Below are 13639 nucleotides of genomic sequence, written 5' to 3' on the forward strand. Positions count from 1 at the left end.
CAAAGGTTCTTTTTCACATGTATCTATATCGTATACATTTACAATGCATTAATAAATATGTCTGAACTTTTTTTTACCAGTTCCTGGGTAGTCTACATTCAGTTGTCTTTCTAAATATGGGGAGCCACCCGTTTAGATACAAAATGACAGATTACATCATGGTTTAGTGGTGGAATAAGTCTGCTGGTGTTACCTGAAAATGCACCATTGATAATTGCCTATGCTTAGGCTAAAATGCCGCGATGCACTTGAGCCCAGTTTGAATTATAGGTTTTTCCTTGTAGTTTGAAAACAAAAATACAGTTTATTAGCTCACTGGTATACACATATCAAAAGTCCAAATTAGGAAAGCATGAGATTGGGGCACCTGGGCGGCTCAGTCAGTTAAGCATCCAACTCAATTTCAGCTCAGGTCATGACCTCAGGGTTGTGCAATCGAGCCCCATGCTGGGCATGGAGCCTGCTTGAGAGTCTCCCTCTCCCTCTGCCCCTCCCCCACTCTTAAGAAAAGAAGAAGAAAAGCATGAGATTAACCAAGTGTGCCATTTGCATAGCTGTATACTTCCCTACACACTTTAATAATTTGTATGTTAGGGTGTATATTAGTTCTTCGGTTTAATGCTTATCTTTTAATATTTATAACTGTGCTAACAATGATTTTTGTTTTATCCTCAGCTTCCGCAACCATCACCTTTCCTCAGAGATACCAGTCCTAGCTGTCTGGTGCCCCTTCCTCAAAGGTCTGAGTCCCATCTCTGGGGGGCCCTCCCCCAAGATCCCGCAGTACCAGCACCAGCTGGGCAGGCAGCAGTCTTAGGTCCCAGCTCCACGGGGCCCTTCCTCCAAGCTTCTAGGTCTTGATAACCTCAAATTCTTTCCTTTGTGTAGGCATGGTAGCTGCTTCCTAAAGTTGTGGGGTTTTTTTATTTTAATCTCTGTGTTACCTTACTATTTGACTTTTTCTTTTTCAGTCCTCTAATACAAATCTAACACTCTATATTAAATTTACTGTTAAAATACCTGAGGTGGTTTCTGTTTTCTTGGGTGGGCTTGAATGATAAAGCCCCTGACTGGTTCAGAAAGTGGTTTTGAATTGTTCTAGGGCAAGGATGGTAGTAAATAGTTTCATATTAAAAGGAGACTCTAAATGACTAGTAGTGGCTTGCCCATTTGCAAGTCAGTCCAGGCGCAGATTACCGTTATCACTATGGATGTCATTTCTTTTGTAAAACTTAATATAAATGGAGTCCTACAGTACATCCTCTTACGTCTGGCTCATTTCACTCGGCATAAGGGTTCTGAGATACATCAGCATTGTTGCTTCAATAATTTGTTCCTTTTGCTTTTTGCATAGCGTTCCATTGTATTAGGAATAAAGCTGCTGTGAACATTCATGTACAAGTTTCACTGTGAGCATGCCTTTATTTCTCTTACGTAAATATGTAGGAGTGGCAATGCTGTGGCATGTAAGTGTATATTTAACCTCCTAAGAAACTGTCAAGTGGTTTTCCTAAGTGAGAACCAGCTGCTCCATATTTTCACCAACACTTAGAATCACCAGTCTTTCAAACTTCCACGTTCATGTTTTTTACAAACCTGGCTTTTGAGTCTATCTAGCCATAAAGTGAAAAAGACTACCACCGGAATCCTGACCTGCATATATCTTGACATAGTCTTTTCAATTTCAGCTCTTCTAGGGAGACTGTTGTGCTATCTTACTGTGGCTTTGATTTGCATTTCCTCATGACTAATGATGTTGAGCCTCCTTTCATACGCTTATTGGTCATTCATGCATCTTCCTTTATGAAGTGTTTGTACAAATCTTTTGCCTGTTTTTTAGTTTTTTTAATTAATGAATTATAAGAGGTCTTCATAAATTCTTGATACAAGTGCTTTGTCAGATATATGAAATGCAAATATTTTCTCCCACTCTGACTTGCCTTTTCATTTCCTTAAAGTATCTTTTTAAACTTATTTTTAAAAGATTTTATTTATTTATTTATTTGAGAGAGAGAGTGGGTGTGTACACAAGCAGAGAGGGAGAGGGTCAGAGGGAGAGGGAGAAGCAGGCTCCCCACTGAGCAGGGAGCCCATATGGAGGCTCCATCCCAGGACCCTGGGATCATGACTTGAGCCGAAGGCAGACGCTTAACCAACTGAGCCACCCAGGTGCCCCTCCTTAAAATATCTTTAAGAGATAAGTTTTTAATTTTGATGAAGATCAACTTATCAATTTTGCTCTTATAACTGGGGTATTTTGCATTGTATCTAACAAATCTTTGCCTTTTCCAAGTTTAAGATAGTCTAAATTTTCAAAACTGGAACTTTTATAGTTTTAGCTTTCATGTTAGGTCTTTGACCATTTTTTGGTCTTTTTAAATTTCAACGCTATTTTGTAGTTTTTAGTGTACAACACTTATAAATATCTTGTTAAATGTCTCCCTTTTTATTTCTATGCTATTTTAAGGGGTATTTTTAGTAATTTTACTTTTTAATTGTTGCTAGTATATAGAAATAGTAAATTTTTGTATTTTGGCCATCCATCCTGCAATATTATAAATTCCCTTAGTAGGTCTAGTAGCTTTTTTTTTTTAATTGCTTAGGATTTTTCTACATAATCATGTCATCTATGGGTAGAGGCCGTTTTATTTCTTCCTTTCCGATATGTTGTCTCTTATTTCTGTTTTCTTGCCTCATTGCCTTGTCTAGGACCTCCAGTACAATGTAGACGAGAGAGTAAACATACTTGCCTTGTTCCAGTCCCAGAGGGAATGCATTCTTTTACCACAAAGTGTGGTGTTAGCTTGATTTTTGTAGATGCACTCTATCTGATTGAAAAAGTTCGTCTATTCCCAGTTTGCTGAGAGTTTTTAATGAGTGTTGAATTTTGTTCAATGCTTTTCCTGCATATATTGAGATGATTATATAGGTTTTCTTCTTCATCTTGTCAATATGGTGTGTTTCATTGATTGATTTTTTGAGGGTTAAACTAACTTTGTATTCCTCAGATAAAATCTGAAGAATCTATTGTGATATATTAATATTTTTTTCCTTTTTCCTGGATCTTTGTGTTACTAGTGAAGGGTTTTTCTGTCAATATTTACAAGGAATACTGGCATACAGTTTTTTTCTTATGTCTTTTTCTGGTTCTGTTGTTAGAGCAATGGGGGCCTCATGAAGGTAGTTGGGAAGTGTTTGCTCTTTCATTTTCATAAAGAATCTGTGTAGGGGGTGCCTGGGTGGCTCAGTCAGTTGAGCATCTGACTCTTGATTTTGGCGCAGGTCATGATCTCAGGGTTGTGAGACTGAGCCCCTAGTTGGGCTCTGCGCTCAGTGGAGAGTCTGCCCCTCTGCCCCTCCCACCACACACATGCTCTCTAAATCTTTTTTTAAAAAAAGAATCTGTGTAAGGTATTATTTCTTCTTTAAATGCTTGATAAAATTCAGTGAAGTTATTTTGCCTTTAGTCTGTTTTAGCATTTTTTTCCAAGAAATTGTGTCTAAGTTCTTAGTCATATTTATTGGCATAAACTTCATATTTTCTTCATTATCTTTAAATGTCTGTAGGAGCTTTTGGCTTTCGGCTCCAGGAGGCAAAGGTGCAACTTTCTTCGGTCATCCGGAATCCGGGTTCATCCGACACCAGCCGCCTCCGCCATGCCGCCTAAGTTCGACCCCAACGAGATCAAAGTCGCGTACCTGAGGTGCACCGGTGGCCAAGTCGGTGCCACGTCTGCCTGGCCCCGAAGATCGATCGGCCCGCTGGGTCTGTCTCCAAAGAAGGTTGGTGATGACATCGGAAGGGCCTAAGGATTACGGTGAAACTGACCATTCAGAACAGACAGGCCCAGATTGAAGTGGCACCTTCTGCCTCTGCCCTGACTATCAAAGCCCTCAAAGAACCACCAAGAGACAGAAAGCAGCAGAAAAACATTAAGCACAGTGGAAATACCACTTTTGATGAGATTGTCAATATTGCCCGACAGACGCGACTCCGATCTTTAGCCAGAGAACTCTCTGCAACCATTAAGAAATCCTGGGGACCGCCCAGTCTGTGGGCTGCAATGTCGACGGCCGCCACCCTCATGACATCATAGATTACATCGACAGTGGTGCGGTGGAATGCCCAGCTAGTTAACCGCAAAGGAAGATGTTTCAATGAAGGATCATTTGACAAGCAAAAAAATAAAAATAAAAAAATAAATGTAGGATATGAATAACAGCCCCTCGTTCATTACTGATTTCGGTAATTTATGTCCTTTTAAATTTTTCTCTTGGTAATTCTACCTGAGGTTTATCGATTTTTTTGATATTTTCAAAGTAGCAGTTTTGCCCTCACTGGTATTCCCTATTGATTTTTTTTTCTGTTTTGTTACACTTCTAGCTTTATTTCCTCCTCTTTACTTACTTGAATTTAATTTCCTTTGTTTTCTAGTTTCTGAAGTTATTTAGACCTTTATTCCTTTTTAATAGAAGAATCTAAAGCTGTAAGTTTCAGTCTAATCACAGCTTACCTGCATATGTATTTTTATTTTCATTCATTACAATATATACATCTATTTTCAGAAGGCTCCATGCCTAATGTGGAACCTGAACTCATTACCCTGAGATTAAGGGTCACGTACTCTACCAAGCCAGCCAGGTGCCTCTACAAAGTATCTTCCATTTTCTCTTGTATCTTTTCTTTGACTCAGTTTGTTTTTTCAAGTTTCCTATGTTTCACAGCATGTACCAATTATCTTCCTTTTATTGATGTTTTGAGTTCTGTTATTGACAGAGAAGAGTATTAAATCTTTTAAAATTTCTTGAGAATTGCTTTATGGCCCAGCATATGCTTCATTTATTTCATGTGTACTTGACATGAATGTATATTCTGCTGTTGTTTGGCGGAGTGGTCTATAAATGTCAATTAGGTCAAGTTGGCTGATTGCAATGTTCTATATATTTACCGATCTTGTGTTCTTCTTGTTCTATCAATTAGTAGAAGTGTTGAAATGTCTGGAATCGTGTATTTGTCTATCCTTTTAAATTCTATTTCATGTATTTCAAAATGCTGATACTATGTGCATGGCATGTCTTCTTGATGAATTGCTTTTGGTTATTATGTCTCCCTTTATCATTGGTAATATTCCTGATATTAATACAGCCATTCCCAATTTACTGATTAGGGTTTCCATTATATATGACTTTTCCACCTTTTTACTTTTAGCCTATCTTCATCTTTATATTTAAAGTTGGTTCCTTGTGAACAGCAAATACTTGAGTTCTTGCCTTTTCATTACATTTGAAAATATATATATTTTTGGAATGTTTAGATCATTGATTAATATAATTATATGATTTGGGTTTAAATCTATACTCCTGCTATTTTTTATTTGTCCTATTTGATCTCTGTTCTTTTTTCTCCTTGCATTCTATTGGGCTGACTTTTTTTTTAATAATTCCATTTTATCACTTCTATTAGCTATTTCTCTTAATTTTTAATTTTGATATTTAGTGGTTACTCTAGGGTTTACAATATGCATCTTTATCACAGATAACCTTCAAATAATATTATATCACTTCACAAGCAGTTTAAAACCTTGTCACAGTATACTTAATTTCCCCCTCTTGTCTTTTCTATTTGTGCTATATTTTTTACTTCTACATCTATTACAAACCACACAATACTTTATTATTTTGTTTTAAATTTATTCATACACATTTAATAGGATTATTTCCATTGCATACATTTTCAACTGATTTTTACATTAAGCCAATGTGTCAGGTAGCCATCAAAAATCTGTAGTTCACTTTATATTCTAGCTTCTTAGAATTCAGGTTTGTAGTCCAATTTAGACTCTAGCTACTTAAATCAGCTACTTCTGATTGCTTTCATTAAGTCTTTCTATACTACAAACGCATGAGCAGCATGGATTGTGAGTATGTAAATTGCACTGCTTCAGTGCCAACATTTTTCAGGTCTGCTCCATTAGAGCCATCTGAAGGCTTCGTAAATGCTTCTACTCATCTATTTAACCTTGCTTATAGATAGATTGTGTATCTTCTCTATTTATCTGGAGACAGCAAAGCAGGATCCACTGTGCTTGTTTGTAGCCATGATTATTTTAACTGTGCAGAGTATCATATCCTTCCATTTGGGTAACTCCATAAAGTCCTCTGAATCTATCAGCTGAAGTACTTCCAGGAAACCAGTATCCACCAATGGCATCATTTTTTATCCATAAAAATAATGCATGACTGATGATTCCTGGTGTAAACATTTCTCTGATCAAATGAGCACTTTCACCAATGTACTGGTCTACATTTAAGAAATTGTATTCCAGTTGGCTAACAGCAGCTCTTGCTATTGTTCTTCTTAACTATTGGCCCATATAACAAACAGCCTTTTGGAGATATCCCTATAATGCAATAATTCTAGGTTTTAAGAGGTAGTTCTATTATTACCTCTGAATTCTCTGATCTGTTCTGATAACCCCTCCACTTCACAAAAAGAAATATTCCCTATGTCCTTAATGAGACATGTTGTAAACCAGTGGATCTTGGCAAATATCAATGTAATCAGGCAAAACAACTCTTGTTCCTGACCTCAGCTTACTTTTTTCAGGCTGACAATGACAACTGACAACATATCTTGGTTCATTTAACAACGAATTTTTCTTCAGTTACCTTCTTAAGTACTTCATAAACAGTTTGCCCAGATTTGGGTGATTGTAGTCCTTTGGATCATTTTCAGACTTTTCATACTGATTGGTAAGTTCTTTCAACTGTTCCCTTAACTGTTTAAGACAGTAGTTGATCTTCTTGTGCTCCCCCATCTTTTCTTGTGATAGCCTTGAAGCTCATTATCTCTATGGTCTGCCATGATGAGATACCATCACTCATAGGGGATGCCAAGAATGGCCATGGCCACTGGGGTAGGAGAAGAAGTGGAATGAAGGAGGAGAGCAGCAGTGGAAGATGGGGGATGAATGGCTCTGCTCATCCCAATTATCTTTCAAGCAAATCAAAAAGAAAGAAAAGGGGCACCTGGGTGGCTCAGTTAAGCATCTGACTCGTGACTAAAACTCAGGTCATGATCTCAGGGGTCGTGAGACTGAGCCCCACATCGGGCTCCACACTCAGCAGGGAGTCTGCTTGAGATTCTCTCCCTCTGCACTCCCCAAACTCCGGTGCACATGCTCTAAAATAAATAAATAATTCTTTTAAAAAATACAGTAATCAAACCAGACATGGGTGTACCATCAAATTACCAGTTTTGCGTAGTAATTTCACTTCAAAGTTAAGTAGAATACAGAGTTAATCACAGCAAAATGCTCTCATGTTTCTACAATCAAATCTACAAACCTACCTGTATTTACTGCATTTTACCATCTTCCCTCGTTATAAATGGAGAAGGGTCCCTGATGTATTAAGGACTCATTTCTCTCTTGTGCTCTGGATCCCATTCAAAATCTTCCTCCCTTTATAATTTGCACCCTATCAGTCTTTCTCTTTTCTCATGGCTCACTCCATCAGCATATAAACTTGATGTAATATGTCCCAAATAAAAACCAAGAATCATATTTTCTTGCCCACTATCACTTTATTTTCATGTTCCCCTTCATGGCAAAACTTCTCAAATGGTAATCTACACTTACTGTCTTTACTTCCTTACCAACCTTATAACCTCTTCAACCCAATCCAGTCTGGAAGCGGTCCTCCACCTATACTGAATTTACCATCAATTCACTGTGGCCAATTACAGTGAACAAAGCTCCTATTACTTAGTGCTTCAGTAAATAACATTCAAAATGATTGACCACGGAGCAGTTGGGAGGCTCAGTTAAGCGTCCGACTCTTGACTTCAGCTCAGGTCATGATCTCAGGGTTGTGAGATGGAGGGCCCCTGCTTAAGATTCTCTTTCCCTGTGCCCCTCCCTACCTCTTGGAAAAAAAAAAAAAAAGATTGACCACTTTTCCCACTTAAAACACATTTCTCTTGCTTTCATGAAACTCCACTCTGCTTGTTTTCCTCTTTCACTGATCACTCTTTCTTTGCTGACTCATCCTCTATCTAACCTCTAAATGCTAGATTGTCTCCAAACCTGATCCTCTATTTGCTTCCCTTCTCTAAAAAACACCTTAAGTTACCTTAACTATAGCCATTATTTTAATTGATTACCTATGTGACAGCTCTCTTAGAAATATAATAGGCATCTCTGGAATTCTGTCTAAACTCCTTCCTCCTCCATAAGTAAATAGCTCATCCATCAAACCAAAACCAAGGAAACATCCTTTATTTGTTCCTTTCTGTCACCTCCCATCCAATCCATCAGTCGGATCTGTTTCTACTTCTTTCCATTTCTATCCATACCTCTCTAGGCTAATCTGCAAGATACTTTCAGGGAATGAATGGTGAATAAACCAGTTTGGCTGGATTGGAAAGTTACTGTTGAGGAATAAGAATAAATAAATCTAGGTAAGGCAGTTTAGGACCCATGTTGAAGGTCTTGGAATGACAGAAGCCTGGTTTATAAGGGGAGCAGAGAGAGTTATCCCTCCTGGGCATAATTCTTCTGGAAAGTGGTACTTTTTCAATAATTTAAAGTATGTTGACATAACAGTTGTTAAGAATACGGTAAAACTGTTGTTCAACATAGTACTGGAAGTCCTAGGATGTAAAATCAATGCACAGAAGTCAGGTGTACTTCTATACACTAACAATGAGTCAGAAGAAAAAGAAATGAAGGAATTGATCCCATTTACAATTGCACCAAAAACCATAAGATACCTAGGAATAAATCTAACCAAAGACCTGTACTCTGAAAACTATAAAACACTTAGGAATGAAATTAAGGAAAACATTAAGAAATGGAAAAACATTCCATGCTCATGGATTTGAAGAACAAACATTGCTAAAATGTCTATGCTACCCAAAGCAATCTATACATTCAATGCATCCCTATCAAAATACCATCAAGCAATTTTCACAGAGCTGGAACAAACAAACCTAAAATTTGTATGGAACCAGAAAAGACTCCGAATAGCCAAAGGAATGTTGAAAAAGAAAACCAAAGCTGGAGGCATCACAATGCCAGAATTCAAGCTGTATTTACGAAGCTGTAATCAATCAAGACAGTATGATTCTGGGGCACCTGGGTGACTCAGATGGTTAAGCATCTGCCTTCGGCCCAGGTCATGATCCCAGGGTCCTGGGATGGAGTCCCGCAATGGGCTCCTGGCTCAGCAGGGAGCCTGCTTCTGCCTCTCCCCCTGCTCATGCTCTCTCTCTGTATCTCTCTGTCTCAAATGAATAAATAAAATCTTAAAAAAAAAAAAAAGACAGTATGATTCTGGCACAAAAAAAGACACAGAATAGAGAACCCAGAAATGGACCCTTAACTCTATGGTCAACTAATCTCCGACAAAGGAGGAAGGAATATCCAATGGAAAAAAGTCTCTTTAACAAACGGTGTTGGGAAAATTGGACAGCCACATGCAGAAGAATGAAACTGGACCACTTTCTTACACCATACACAAAACTAGACTCAAAATGGATGAAAGACCTAAATGGGAGACAGGAATCCATCAAAATCCTAGAGGAGAACACATGCAGCAACCTCTTTGACCTTGGCTGCAGCAACTTCTTGCTTAGACACGTCTCCAAAGGCAAGAGAAACAAAGGCAAAAATGAACTATTGGGATTTCATCAAGATAAAAAGTTTTTGCACAGCAAAGGAAACATTCAACAAAACTAAAGGGCAACCTCTGGAATGGAAGAAGCTATCTGCAAATGACATGTCAGATAAAGGGATAGTATCCAAAATCTATAAAGAACTTACCAAACTCAACACCCAAAACCCAAAAAATCCAGTCAAGAAATGGGCAGAAGACATGAACAGACATTTCTACAAAGAAGACATCCAAATGGCTAACAGACACATGAAAAAGTGCTCAACATCACTCGGCATCAGGGAAATACAAATCAAAACCACAATGAAATACCACCTACATTGGTCAGGATGGTTTAAATTAACAACTCAGGATACAACAGGTGTTGGCAAGGATGAGGAGAAAGGGGAACTTTCTTCCACTGTTGATGGGAATGCAAACTGGTGCAGCCACTCTGGAAAACAGTATGGAGTTTCCTCAAAAAGTTAAAAATAGAACTACCCTATGACCTAGCAATTGCACTTCTAGGTATTTATCCAAAGGATACAATCATAGTGATTTGAAGGTTCACATGCACCCCAATGTTTATAGCAGCAATGTCCACAATAGCCCAAATATGGAAAGAGTCCAGACGTCCATCAACAAATGAATGGATAAAGAAGATGTGGTATATAAATACAATGGGATATTACTCAGCCATCAGAAAGAATGAAATCTTGCAATTTCAACGACATGGCTGGAACTAGAGGGTATTATGCTAAGCAAAGTAAGTCAGAGAAAGACAAATACCATATGATTTCACTCACGTGTGGAATTTAAGAAACAACACAGATGAACATAGCAGAAGGTAAGGAAAAATAAGATGAAAATAGAGAGGGAAACAAACCATAAGAGACACTTAACTCTAGGAAACAAACTGAGGGTTGCTGGAGGGGAGATGGGTGGGGGGATGGGGTAATTGGGTGATGGGCATTAAGGAGGACACTTGATGTAATGAGCACTGGTGTTGTATGCAACTGATGAATCACTAAATTCTACCCCTGAAATTAGTAATACACTCTATGTTAACTAAATTGAATTTAAATAAAAAATTTTAAAAAAGAAAAAAAAATTATGGCAAAAACATGGTAGTGAAAGCACTGTGAAAATAATACCAGGAGACAGGTGGAAAGGTGGTCAAAGGATAGTGTCTTTAAAGGGTGTGGGGGGGTACTTTCTTCCTCTCCAACCACTACGGCAAGCCCTACATCAGACTCCCTTTTGATGTTAAAATATGGCTCTGCCTCTGTGTCTGGTGACAGTCTGGGGTGTTAGACTCCATGCTACAGGAAATGGGGAGAGATATAAAGCTTGAGCAGAAAAGTGATATGGTTAAAACTTTGCTATGGGAAGAATGACCTGACAGTGACATGCAGGACTGAGAGAAGACAGGAAGACTAATGAGGTTATTACGATAGTCTAAACATGAAGTTATTTATAAGGGAGTACAAAAGAAGAGATTGGTGAAGGAGACAGTGAGAAGGAAAAATAGAAAGAGCTTGAAAACCATAATCAAAGGTTTTTACTCAGGGGTTCTGAGCTCTGATGACTTAAGGGAATTGTGATGTCATTATTATGACTAAGTACATTAAGAAGGGAGGCTGTTTTGTGGAGAAAATATGGTAAGTTCTGCCTGAGAGTTTTGAACTGCTAGCTGTGAATAGTATTTACATATGGCTTTACTTGGTGTAATTCTCAGGATCATTCACCATGATACAAAAACAGTTTTGCAGCCTTGGTTGTAGGTTAACTCTTCCCAGGTTATTGATTTGATTCAAATATATTAAATATCTATTTGCTATATCATATACATAACTGATGCGGCTTCATTTTTTACCTACCACTTATATCCCTGTACTGCAAATTCATCAGCGTAACATCCTTTTAGAGATGTGCTGCTACTTACTGTTCTGGGGTTTTTCCCTAGATATATTTGCAAGTTGTCTTTTTAATGCTAGATACTTCTTGGTCCCTTCTCAATTAAAAATCCGTTGAGGGGGGCGCCTGGGTGGCTCAGTTGGTTGAGCGACTGCCTTCAGCTCAGGTCATGATCCTGGAGTCCCGGGATCGAGTCCCACATCGGGCTCCCTGCTCAGCGGGGGGTCTGCTTCTCCCTCTGACCCTCTTCCTGCTCGTGCTCTCTGTCTCTCATTCTCTCTCTCTCAAATAAATAAATAAAAAATCTTTAAAAAAAAAAATCCGTTGAGGATACATCTGAACATTTTTGTTCACCAACAATGTTCAGCATAGTGCCTTGTTCTGTGTAGGTCCTCAAAAAAAGATTTGTTAAAAGATTAAATCAGTTTATGGTTTGCTTACAACCTTGGCACATTTCTTTAAGAATAAGGTAATTCAGCACATTGAGTATAATAAGCATCAATCAGAGTCAAAAGACCTGGGCTCTAGTCTGGCTTTGCTCCTGACTAGATCCGTGACATTGGCAAGTTAAGGTAACTGCTTTGGATTTAGCTTCCCCAGCTACAAAATGGTTTCATCTAAATCTCTGATTCTTTTCTCACACTCCAGTAATCCTCCTTCATGAAGCAAATATTATGATGATTTTGGAAAACATGGTTCAGTTCCTCAAGCAACCAAGGTATGTCTAGACTTGAAAGTGTACAATTTAAATAATACTTCCTTGTCTTTTGGCAGAGTACTCTCAAAGGCAAAGGTCATCCAGTCCAAACTTTTAAAAAAATTCATTTACTTTCAACTTTCCCTCAACATCTAGGAAAAGGCATTATGGTCCCTTACGCTGCTCCTTCCACAAAGACTTACTTTCTATATTTTATCAAATTGTTTTCCACTTAAATTCTTTTGTTTGGAGCATAGGATGTGTAGCAACACAACTAAAAATATATTCAAATAATTTCTACTGGGAACTGAAATGATTTTGTCATCTTGCCACCTGGACAATATAACCATGGATCACTGCAGAAAGCTTATCTAAGTTTATTGCTGCTTTATATGTGCACGGCCAAAGCTGTGAAAGGCAACATAGCGAAACGGTTATCAACTTTGGCACTGGAGTCAGACTGCCTGTGTTCAAATTGCAGCATCTCTTCGTTCTACACGTGGGACTTGGAATTTATTGTATATTGCTAAACTTCAGTTTCCACACACTTAAAATGAGAAAAATAATAGTACCTACCAATTGTATGGATAAAATGAGATAATCCACATAAGAGGGTACTACCTGTTCCCAAAGTGATATACAGATTTAATGCAATCCCTATTAAAACCCCAAGATCTGCAAAAATCTAGTTTTTTGCAGAAGTAGAAAAACCCATTTTAAAATTCACATGGAATCTCAAGGGACAACAAAAAGACAAAACAATTTTGAAAAAGAACAACAAAGTTGGAGGGCTCACACTTCCTGATTTCAAAACTTACTGCAGGGGCGCCTGGGTGGCTCAGTTGGTTAAGCGACTGCCTTCGGCTCAGGTCATGATCCGGGAGTCCCGGGATCGAGTCCCGCATCGGGCTCCCAGCTCAGCAGGGAGTCTGCTTCTCCCTCTGACCCTCCTCCCTCTCATGCTCTCTGTCTCTCATTCTCTCTCTCTCAAATAAATAAATCTTTAAAAAAAAAAAACTTACTGCAAAAACTACTAGTAATCAATACGGTATGGTCCCAGCAAAAAGACAAACATATAGACTATTGGAATAAAACAGAAATAAACTCTCACATATATGGTCAAATGATTTTTCAACATGGGTGCCCCAAGATCATTCAATGGGGAAAGGACACTCTTCCACAAATGTTGCTGGGAAAACTGGAAATCCACATGGAAAAAAATGAAGTTGGACCCTTACCTTACACCATATGAAAAAATGAACTCAAAATGGTTTGAACACATAAATGTAAGAGCCAAAGCTATAAAATACTTGGAAGAAAACATAGAGAAAAAGCTTCACGACACTGGATTTGGCTATGATTTCTTGGATA

This window comes from Leptonychotes weddellii, chromosome 14, assembly GCF_054177405.1.
Source record: "Leptonychotes weddellii isolate Sample4059 chromosome 14, ASM5417740v2, whole genome shotgun sequence".
Taxonomy (NCBI): Eukaryota; Metazoa; Chordata; class Mammalia; order Carnivora; family Phocidae; genus Leptonychotes; species Leptonychotes weddellii.